The sequence below is a fragment of the Canis lupus genome, chromosome 7, assembly GCF_003254725.2.
Source record: "Canis lupus dingo isolate Sandy chromosome 7, ASM325472v2, whole genome shotgun sequence".
NCBI classification, from domain to species: Eukaryota; Metazoa; Chordata; class Mammalia; order Carnivora; family Canidae; genus Canis; species Canis lupus.
In genome coordinates, this window is record NC_064249.1 from 46,134,116 (window position 1) to 46,146,262 (window position 12,147).

The 12,147-nt window shown below is 37.7% G+C and overlaps 1 long non-coding RNA gene across 1 annotated transcript; it reads right to left on the reverse strand.

The window, feature by feature from the left end:
- Positions 1–5,121: 5,121 nt before the first annotated feature.
- LOC118355167 (uncharacterized) lies at positions 5,122–11,939 on the reverse strand. Its single transcript, XR_004817072.2, has 3 exons — positions 11,907–11,939; positions 9,081–9,195; positions 5,122–5,433 (listed from the first exon to the last, which is right to left on the reverse strand). It is a non-coding gene; the product is annotated as an uncharacterized LOC118355167 (long non-coding RNA).
- Positions 11,940–12,147: the final 208 nt, after the last annotated feature.

The window sequence follows — 12,147 nt, forward strand, 5'->3', positions numbered from 1 at the left end:
TATTATTAAAATAATATTTTAATTTTGTTCCTAAATAACTATAATCACTTGCTGATGGCATATGTATGCTAGCTGGGCTTTGTAAAAATTCTCAAACCTTGGAATCAGATGCTGTCACCTTTATTTCCTGTTTCACATTGACTTCATGTGCTACTTGCTATTAATCACAGGAACAGATGAAGATCCAGCTTCGCTAAGATACAGTGCCATCAAGAAGAGTAAGATGCATGAAACTATGAACTGCCTTGAGCCTGAGATGGTGTAGTTTCTGACAGATGTCAGCAATTCCCTTAAGAATTTGAAATGTCTGCCAGCAACACTGTGAGGTCACCATGGCACTTTGAATTCCCTCCCCTAATACAGTCAAAGAATCATGGGAACAGGGCAAAGAGGCAACTGTAAGTCCTGGTCCAAGCGCAGTTAACTAGTTGTTTGAGCACTCTTCACCACAGTTCCCTTGTTGCAATCAGTGGAGGATGTCTGGATTTGTTGATCTCTCACAGTTCCTTCTAGCTTTCAATGTCTGTAATTGAATGCATTCTTATTTTACAAGTGCCACTAAGGAAGCTTGGAAAGAATTTGCTACCTTAAATAGAAAACAGTCACTTTTTCCCGCATCCTTGTTTTGAAAGTGAGGACAAAACTGGTCTTAAATTCAGCCATTTTTCTGCCAACATACCCTAACCTCTGTCAGTTCTGCGAGCTCAGAATTCCTTCAGAGGAACTATCTAAGGAATTCCATGCATGCTTAGTATCAGGCCTGAGACAGAAGGGGAAGAAATGAGTTTATGTGTTCTGATGCTTTGAAATAAGTAAAATATCTCCATGCACACATTCTTGCTTAATACATGAAGAAACTCTCCAAGACTCCCTTTTCCCTTCCGAGGCTACTAGTTGGGTTAGATTGAAAAGATAAGACATTTCAATAGATGTCTTTAAAACCATGCAGAGCTTGGAGAGAATGAAGGCTAACCTATTCATTAATTTTGAACAGAAGGGGTGAATGAGTATTCTTTGGACTTTGGAGTAGGTCAAGTGAAAAGAAGCAATAACAATTTCTTACTACCCAATTGGTAAATTCAAATTTTGCTTGGTCATTTGGGGTTTTCATTGAACAGAAGTCCTTAATTATTTATAAACCACATTTTTTGTCTTATATTTCCATTTTTTTGAGATTTTCTTTTAAAAGGGTTTTCCTAAGACATAAAGTTACTCATATTTCCATATTAGAACTTTATGGTTTTAACCTGTCACAATGAGGCCTTTAATTCATCTATGGTCCATCTTGAGTGTGGTGTTAAATACCCAGTTATTTCTACATATATAGTGAGCAAGGTTTCCCACCATCACCTCTTCAACAATCTCCCTTTACCCCGTTGTTTATAGTGCGCTCCTTATGATATAGTATACATCTCTATATATGTAGGCATTTGTCTCTTGGCTTTCTATTATCTATTTGTTCTTGATCCCTAAATGCACTTTACTTTTATTATTATTATGGCTTTGTAGTATGTCTTAATATCTGAAAAAACAAATCATCATTCTTTAGTTTTTCTTTTGAAAGGTAGAGTCAATCATTTCTGGACTTGGGCAACATAGAGCATTTGAGATATAAGAACTGGTAGATAGAAGTAATATACCACATGTACATAAAATGTCATAAATGGACCTTAAAAATACAGTGAGGAAAAAGGCAAGCAGAGCTACGTAGTTTAATAACTCATAGAAAATTTAAAATACATGTATTTATGTAAATTATACCTATTTTTAAGAACACATAAAAACTAAAAACAAGCTTATTAAATACATTAGAGTAGTTACCCTTGTTGGGGAGAGTAATGGTTGTGGATTTTGAAAAGAAAATAGTACAAAAATTGCATAGAATAAAAATATATTTATAATAGAATAAACCACATTTGAGATAATAGTATAATAATAGTTTTTTTTTTTTTTTTTTTGAAGCGCCATCAATTTTCTAACTCTTCAGATTAGAATCAGGGAGAAAGTTGGTTCTATCTATAGCATGTTCTTCTGGTGGGTGGTGAAAACAAAAACTGGGGTCACATGTGGGTTCAACTCTGCAAGTCAGTTCCTATATACCAGCACAAGGGAGGAAAAGTTAGAAATCATCACTTGAAGGAGTTAGAACTATTTGATCTTGTCCTTTAGGAGTCATCGATATTATTTGAAACCAGTTGGTAGGGAAATCTGTCCCAGAAAGCTCCAGTCCTTGACTCTGGTAGGCTCTAAGTGTAAACACACAGATTGCTGCCTGAGTCACTCAGCACTCCACCCTGCCTCAAAGAAAAGAGCACTTTGTCCAGGAGCGCAGTGCCCTGACCAAGAGCTAAAAGTGTCCTCTTTTCTAATTGTCAATTATCTCTACACTCCAAGATAAACATTTCTCTTTTAACATCAGACCGGCCTGGAAGGTTCATTTAGGACAGAGCTATTTGAAGGGCTGGAGGAAGACAGAGAAGGCAAAGAGACAAAGTTTGAAAACAAGACCTACAGCCTACTTTTTCTGCTACATTCGTGCATATTCTGAATTAGAGAATGTCCATGCAGTAGTCTGAGGCTTTAGGGAGGAAGAAGTTAGATGAAACAAGGAACTAAGTTTTCACTTTCAAGGACTGCTCTGGGGAATTTTTTTCTCTAACAAAGCTCCTTTTATTTGTTGGGGACTGGAAGCATTTCATATCTCTATATGTATACATTTATGTACATATGTATATATACATATATATGTATGTATACCTATGTGTATTATATATGTTTATATGCATGCATGTATATACATATTACATGTGTATATATACATCTATGTATACTTTAAAAGTATGGTAGTGTTCTATTTGTTGCTACAAGTGCAAAACTTAGCTCTGAAACTTTTCAAAGACTTACTTTTTCTAGTTCAATTATGTAATGAATAGAATTGCAATTGACTTGACTGCAGTTGATAGCAAAGCCAGAGATCATTTAATTCAGTACCTACCCAAACCTGTTGTGTTTCCATGATCCAGAAGAAGAAGAAAAGAGGATCTAATAAGAAAGAATGAGAATATTTATTCCTGTGTAACAAATAAGGATAATAGTAAAGGATTTTCCCTGAAGCTAATCCTCCCTGGGGTATCAGCTTTGGAGAATAAAACAATGTCACTCAAATTCTTTTTGCCCACGCTCCCTCCCTTCCATTTTCTCCCCTGAATGACCCTTTCCTCTTCCTTCTGTCTCTACCTTACATCTCCCTTTGCCTGGCATACTTAAAATCCAGAAATCTATGTGCTAATTAGTGTGGTTATGATTTGCAACCTGTCCAACGATGCCAGGAAGTGAGACGCAACCTTTTCAAGTTCAGTAGCGACCATCTAATGCAAGTCAAAACAGAGAGATGTGTTCTGCTAATTTGGGGGAGGGGATGGTTGGGATTTGTATATTCAAAGTTCAATGATGACAGGTCACATTGGAGGGGGACAGTCTGTGTATTAAAATGCACCAATAAAGTCAGAAACTTTCTAGGCCAAGCAGAGAGAAGGGAGATTGTTTTTGTGGAATGTGCTGTTAAACGTGGAAGCCCAAGAGAATCAGGAAACCTGTTTTCAATCAGACACAAAGATTATTTCTATTTCTTTCCAGCACTAGCAATGAGACTTTTAAAAAGAGTTTGAGTTTGGGAAAGTAGTGAATACTTAGTTGTCCAATTATTAGCCTAGATAGACTGTTTGTTTTGGGATAGTTTTTGTTGTTGTTGTTGGTAAAGGAAGAAAGAAAATATGTGGATTTTTGTTCTTGGAGCCACTGGGTGAGTTTTGTCTCCAGTGCTCCAACACTTTTGGCATGAGCCTTTGCCCACCAATGCCCAGCTAGCATTTCATAGGACTCTTTGGAGTTTGGACTGTCATTTTACCCAACATGTGGGTGTAAATAAGGGGAAAGTTCTTTGCTTATTCTGGCTTAGTGAAGAGGAAAGAACAGATTCACGTGGCTGGCAGAGACTAATTCTAGGGTTAACACCCAAATGGCAATAGCATTTCAAGAATCAGAATCTTTGACCTTAAAACTCCAGTTACCATTAAGTTTCTGGGCTGTCACAGAGAAACTTCAGGCTTAATGATTCTTAATAAAATGGTCCTTTGATGAGTGTTTGAACTATGATTATTCACTAGAAAGAAATGTTTAGACATATCTTCTTTATAACATACACTGTTTCTGAACAGTCCATCTACTAATAAAGAGGTAGTTCACCTTTTTTGACATTAGCTCTGAATATTGGGTAAGCCATTGAACCTGTCTGATGATATCCACAATGCAAAGTTGTTAAGAAGATCAAATAAGATGTATGTGATGCAGGAGACACCTTAGTTACCATTCTTTCCAGGTTTCTTTATAGGCTGAAAGTTCTTCAAAGGGATGGTCTATGTCTTAATAGATTTTCTTCATTTTATCACAACATCTGGGTTCACACAATGTTTATGGAATTTGCCATATAACTCAGCTGGCTCAGAGTTCAGATTTTTCCACAGGCTTTGAATCACTTGCATGCCTCATTCAGTTTTTGTGTTTTCTGTCATTTTAATCTAGTGGACACCCAATTCCCTTTTTTTCTTCATGGGTTTTTGTTCTGTTCATGCTCTTTGTTAAGTCAACAACCAGCCTCTGAGCTGGTCGTGATTTTGTCTTTATTAGCTCTTCTTGGATCTGAGAATCCATAATGACCATATCATCTGGTGTTGACTTAACAGGCAATGATCATTGATCCACCTGTCAATGTCATATTAATAAAATAATAGCAGAAGGCTAAAGGTTCCTTTACTTTGTTTCCAACTTAAGGACAGCCTTATGTAGGCAGTTCACTGCTTGATCCTGCTGTAGCTCCGTGGTCAGGAGATCTCATGCCAGTCAACAAAGGAAGTATTTGAGGCAGGTAAAAAAAAATTGTATACTTTTCCTTCCTCTGCCCCCAACATGCAAACATAAATGCAAAGAAACATGCATGCACATACACACACACACAGCTGATCTTCGTTGCCAATTACGGCATAGTTTTGGTCTGGTGGAACAAAAAATGCCAGCCAGGTGAGTCATATTCTGATTTATTGCATAAACATTTTCCATGTGAAAATAGAAAGAAAAATGAAACCATTGCCTGTTCAAGCTGGAAAAGGCTAGTGTTTCCATGATACTGGCTGTAATTCTGGGCTGGGCTAGGCTGGGCCGGGTGCTTCAGGATCACCTGGGGGAACTTTATAAAGAAAGAAACTGACTTTTAGGTCCACTCTTGGAGTTTTTCAGCCAAAGCTCTCTTGATGTTGCTTGAGTTTGACCAATTTGGGGGAACACTGCTTTCCCTAATCTCTTGGTTTTATAGCAGAGAGCATGAAGGTTCTGGAAGAAGTGATTTGTCCAAATTTCTTCAGGGAGCAAGAGGAAGAGCTGAGAAGGAAACGGGAATAAATGAGCATTTAGTGAATGTAAGAGTTTGGGAGTTGTATTCAGTTTTCTATACATTTGTCTTATGGCCTTTGGAAAGAGGTATTAGCTTCTCCATTACAAAAGAGGGAATTCAAGTGCAGAGAGGCTAAAAAATTTTCCAAACTCCCATAGAAAGTGGTAGAGATAAGCAATGGATCTAAATTTGCCTCACCCCAAAGCCTCCCAGTTTATATCTTGTCTCCTGATTCCTAGTCTGTGATAACACAGTAGGAGCTTACTTATTATAAAATAAATGAACAGCTCAAAAGTTGCAGATTATTATTATATTGACATGCCACTATTCAGTCTCCTGAGCCTGAGTTCTCTTCTGTTCAGGATTTGTGCTGGTTCTGCCTGACTCTATGATTCAATATTCTAAATCTTCGGGTTGAATGATAGCACCAACCTAGCCCCCTGCAACAAGATTCACTTCAAAATATTTTGACAAATATTTACTGAGAATCTACTATGTATAAGATGCAACGTTAGGAACTTAGAGGTAAATGTGAAGGAACAAATTTTGATATTTATAGAGCCTACAGTTGAGGGAGCCATGAGAAAAGAAGTTATGCTAATAAAATGTGATGAGAGTTATACCAGAGGAATGGGTATGTAGCAGGAAAATTTAACCCATACTCAAGGCCAAGGTAAGCCTTCCTGAAGTTGACAGCTAAAAGATGAACAGGAGTTAGCTAAGTGGAAGGTTTTGGAGCAAGTGTGTATGGTAGAGGGGGAGATGTTTCAGATGAGGAACATCTGTGTGATTTCCAAGAGTCTAGACATTGTGTAAAGAGTTTGCATCTGACCAGTTCACCAAACTGAAAGAAGCTTATTTCTGGAAAGAGAGGGAGAGAGGTGAGATGTTAGGAGGGAACATAGGAAATCCCCAGATGCAGCAAAGCTATGAAAACCCCATTAAAGTCTTTGGATTTTATTCTAAAGTGTGGCTAGGCCACTGAAGTTTCACAACCTTCTAAAAATGACTGGGAGGATTAAAAACAGGGTGCAACATACACAGGTTTATTGTTTGGAGGATACTTTGACAGTAGTGATAGATTGGGGTGGGTTGAACTTGGAGGCAGGGAAGCCAGATAGGAGCTATTTCACTCAGAGATCAAAGTTGTGTTTTATTCTTGCTGTACTTGCAGCATGTCACACACTGTCAGGTACTAATATGCATTAAGTAAATATTACTTGAATGAAGGATGTGGAAATAACTGTAAGGATAACACTCTTCTTCCCCACTGCCAATATTTCTGCTTGTTTTGGCTTCTTTGTCTACGTTTCTCCGCCCCCCCCCCGCCCCCACTCCAGGTATGCATATATTTTTTCTATCTATCTGAAGAAATATTTTAGGTTCAGCTTAAGACTAGGTGCTTCTTGAAGCCTTTCCCCCCTGACTATTCTTAGTTTCATTGATTTTTTTCCCTATCCTTCTCAATTCCAATATCACTTAGAATCTGTTTAAAGCTTTATGGCATTTTGCCATGAATGATATTGTTCCATGTGGATGAATCTTCAACTACTTCTAAGTTTAGCTTAAGATTTTAAAAAAATATATGAAGCCAACAAACATACTAAGGCTATGAGGCTAGGAAGAGCTAACCTCTTTCACACAGTTGTAGAAATATAAAATTTCTTCCTGAAAAAGGAATACAAAAACATGGAAAAACATACATACATGTTACATACATATTTCTTTAAAATAGTCATACTGTTTGAATCAAAATTTTCTACTAGAAATCTATGTAATCAAATAGGCAGAAATTATAATAAATATTTATGTTCAAATATATTTATTTGCCTTTTCCAATTTTAAGAAATTAGAAGCAATCTAATCATTCAATCATTGGGAGCAGAGGTTAAATAACATTATAATCTTAGGTAACATATGACATAGAAAAATATTTGGGGAAAAATAACTTTTTCAATGGCAATTGAAAAAGTGAAGTTATAAAAGTCAGGATTATAAATATTTTTATTTTTTATGTATTCTAGATTTTTTCACAATGACAATATGGTTAAACTGACAATATAAATATTATGTTGAAGCACTACAATAATATTTCCTGCTTTCTTACTACAAACTCCCTAAGTTGGCCAATAGGGCTACCATTCAACATTCAGAAAACCCCTCGCATATCTCCCTGGCAGTGATAGAGAAGGAGAAGCAAACTTCCAAGCTGGGTCTTTCAGGAGGGGAGATGGCTTTCCTTCCCTCTCTCCCTCCACAGGTCAGCCTTTGGTTGGTTGCCATGATCACATTTGCAGAAACCAAGTTTGCAACTCAACTGTTCAGTTGGATTGATCTCTTCTGGTTTGCCTCCTATGGATGTTCACTGAGAGGTGAAACACTGCAGCTATGGCCGTGACAGAGCTGGATGACACAGCAACCTGGGAATATATCCTAGTAGGATTCCAGAGTCCAGACCTGCCACAGTCTGTCCTTTTCATCTCATGATTGCTTATGCTCTAGAAACAATTATTGCAGGTCAGACTCACATCATCTCTCCTTTTATAGAGAATTATTGGTTCTTGTCCTGTTCAACAGTGACAGGATATTTCCATAAAGTTCTACCTAGGTATGGCCTAGCCTATGTCGGCGGGGGAACAAATGCTAGGAGAGTTGTCATCATATCCCACAATGTCCCAGATGAAAAGACTTTGACATGTGAAATATATCATGTTATCCCTTGAGTGTGGGGAAAAAAAACCTCTAATGCAAAACAGGAGAAGCACAACAGCCAGGCAGCAGGAATCAGTCAGGAACCAGTGCCCTCATCTCAGTGGGAACCAATAGCCAATTCTTGATAGACATCTCAACATATTAAAAGCTGCAATGTTTGACGTTGGCTTATGTGACTTCCATCTGCAACATTTTGTAGGTCCTGCAGGTACATTCTGACTGGCCCCCTGCAGCAAAAATAGCCTACATGTACTGAGCTTACACTGGGTGCCAGACAGTGCTTTAAGATTTAGGCATGTAATACTTGCTTTACATCCCACAGCAACCTTGTGAGGCAGGTATGATTATGATCATCACCTCATATACATAACCACTGAGGTACAGAGAGGTTGTCTGCCCAAGGTCAAATAGGTAGTAATTAAAAAGCAAGGATTTGAGTTATGGCACTCTGACCCAGGCATCCACATAAACCACCATGCTATACTAAAGTAACACATGCAAATTGCTTACAGCAATGCCAGGCACACTGAAAGTACAAAATAAGCATCAACTACTATCAGCTCTCTTTAGTAATTCTGGGCAGTGACCAATTTTCTGTTTCAACTTGATATCTGTGGAGAATTGACAAAACTCCAACAATCCAGAAAGAAATGCTTGCTAAGCATCCTTAGACTGAAACCTTGGGGGCTATATAACAGAAGGAATTGACACAGCCCTGAACTTCACAGACCGTGGGTATTTGAGATAAGGCAAAGTGGGGTCACCATCCTCTACTCCATATTTTAGTGGGCCTTAAAATGCATTCAGTCCATCTCAAGTCAAGGAGATTATAAACAGGGGAGCATGAGGTGGCCAGTGGTGAACGAATAAATAGTGAGTAGTTTTGGAGTCTCTTAGCCTTCTCACACCCATACATACTTACTTCTTAGGCTGCACGTGTTTTTACTTGTAGTTTTATGAGATTAACTTTCTTTCAATAATTTCATTGGTATTAATTTAACCAAATTCCATCTGGACAGATATGGGTTTGGGTGGGTCTGCGGGAGAAGGACAGAGAGCAATAAAACATACGTGGGTATATTCAAGTCAAAGAGCTTATGGTAAATATGAGAGATGCACATATATTTATAGCTTAACAATGTGGGGCAGCCTATCGATTTACATGCCAAATGAGTACAAATAATTATACATGTTTTTGTAGTTCTATGGAGTGGCTACTTAATATGCCACTGATCTCATTCATTGAGAAGCATTTTTCCTTAGTGGAAGTAGAGAACGCAGAGTACATAATAAAATGGCTTAGTTTTTTTTTTAAAAATCACCTTGTAAAGGATTTTAGTCCATCTTGAAGAAGGATAGTGTATTGTTTAGGAAAGATCATAGTAATCTCAAAATCTTAGTTGCTTAAGACAATGGTTCTTGCTCACTTTGCATTGCGGGAAGATCTGCTCAATCTCTCCCTCACTCTTGGATCCAGGATGCTGGTACAACCACTATCTGGAGTATAACTAGTTGCAGTACCAAGAGAAAGACAGACTTTCAGAAGGTCCAAAACTGGCAATTAATGCTCTATTCTGTAATTGACACCAGTAACTTACACCTAAATATCATGGGCCAGATCCTCACACGATCCTTAGAAAAGAAATTCTGTCTTGCATTGGAGGAGTAGAGAAGTAGAAATATATGGTAATACCACAAATGACTACCACAGATGTACAGCATTTAGATAAGAGACATGAGAGAGCAGGATGGGAAGACCTAAGACCTAATTAAAGAATGAGAAAACTCAACTTGAAGAGAAAGAAAATGAATTATAATCGAACAGCTGTGTGGGGCTAGACTGGGATAGTCCTACATGCCAGGCTAAGGAATGTTGCCTTTTACACATTGGCCATTGATTCCTAACTTGTTTTTTCCAGTAGATAAAATTTTAAAGCAAACTCATGTAGGTCCCAACACGTAAAATAGAAGAAAAAATATCCTCTCTGGTGGGGAAGAAGAGATGAAGGAGTCCTGAAGCCTTTCTACTTGACTTCCCACTCTGTCTCTCTAAATTACTACATATAAGTACATTGAAGTATTAGGGAAATGAGAAGTCCAGTATTATTATTCAGTAAGGGAAGTGGGAAGCCTGCTGTCAAAACCATGGATGGCAACTATAGATTTAAAAGATTGATTAAAGAAAATGTAGGGGGAAACAGAATAGGGAGTTCAATAAAGAGGCATAAAATAATAAGATCCCTGAATGGGTGTTGACAAAAGTAGATGTGTCTCAAAGAAATATTTGACAAACTGGTGACTGATTGAATTTGAGGGTTCGTGGAAAGGGCAGAGTCAAAGAAAAGGACTTGCATGAGGCTTGTGAACTGAGGGAATGATGGAACAACAAATGTTAATATCAAGTTCAAAAGGAAGATTTTTTTATGGATTTAGCCAACAAGGGTCTATGTAGTGCCTAATGTAAGACATAACATGAAAGACTCCTAACTCTGGGAAATGAACTAAGGGGTGGTGGAAGGGTGGGGGGTAGGGGTGACTGGGTGATGGGCACTGAGGGGGGCACTTGATGGGATGAGCATTGGGTGTTATTCTATATATTGGCAAATTGAACACCCATAAAAATAAATTTATAAAAAAAGACATAAAGTGATTTGGAAAATAAAATAAAATTTAATATTAAATATATTAGTTTGAAGTGACAACAGATTATCCTCAATGGCCTAATGCACAATTGTAAATAGGACATTGGCACTCAAGAAAACCCAACACTGCAGAGGTGGGTTGGGAGACATTCACATAGAAATGAAGTGTAGTTCATTGGAATTGATCGTTGTAAGCATAGGCTCCTGTATGTCTGATTCAGAAAGAGATGCAATGAATGGTATTAATCTTATTTTTAGAGTCATTGAACCAGATACTAATCTCTGCAAAGCTTGGTATTAATGAGGACAGTGAGACTTCATTAATTCACAAACCAAGATATACTGAAAAACAATATTTTTATCTTTGAGTGGTTTGGATGGCAAGTTCATATTTATAGTGTTGCAGTAAGTAATTCAGAATTCAAATGGCTTAATTGTCTTTCCTATTTGAGACCCAAAACCATTCCTATTTTGAAGCTTGACATAAAGGAGGGATAGCCTTTGTTAGGTAGAGTCAGTATGGTTATAGGACTTCTGTGGGATAATAAGTTGGCAAACAACTGGAGCCATCCCATGATCCAAGGTATTAGACTATCAAAAATTCTTAGGATGTTGAACCTCTCCCTCCCCTGAGGGTGGAACTGTTCTCCTTCCTTTGCCTGCCCAGCTCCTCAGCTTGGCTCAGAGCATAGAGTTCTTGAAACTTCAGTCACCTGGTCCCATAAAGGTAGAAGGAACAAGTACCCAAATCCTCAGGCATTCCTCTCAATTAAAATTTCCTATTCTTTGGACATTTACCTGGTGGGACATAACCCATGTGACCATTCCCAACCCATCTCTTATCTCAATAAAAACAGGTTCACAAGAAAAAGAATTAAAAAAATTCCTACTTAGATTCTAATTCAACAATTTCTATTGACTCATCCAAGCTCCCGGATTAATTGATCCATTGATACATGTCTTAGGTGTGTGATACAGAATGTGCAGGGCTATCTTCACAGGTTCTATCATTTCATGATCATAAGCTTGATGGGACTAGAGATTAAAAGCCTTTGTTATTAATACTAGAAAAGATAACATCGATAGATAAATATGAGAGTACTCACCCTAAGTTGTACTGAATGACCAGGGTTTGTCTGTAGGAAATAAGGGAAAGCTTAAGGTAGAGCACACACATTTGTTCTTAGGGGTCAAATGATGTAACAGGTTAAGAGTCTGATCCCAGAATCTTGGAAAATTAGAATTTACTCTTCACAGAATTCTTATTTTATGGAGTGGTAGCACAGTTTTGGAATTTGTTCCTTTAGGGAAAGAATTAAACTATGGGAATAGATCCATAGGAAAATA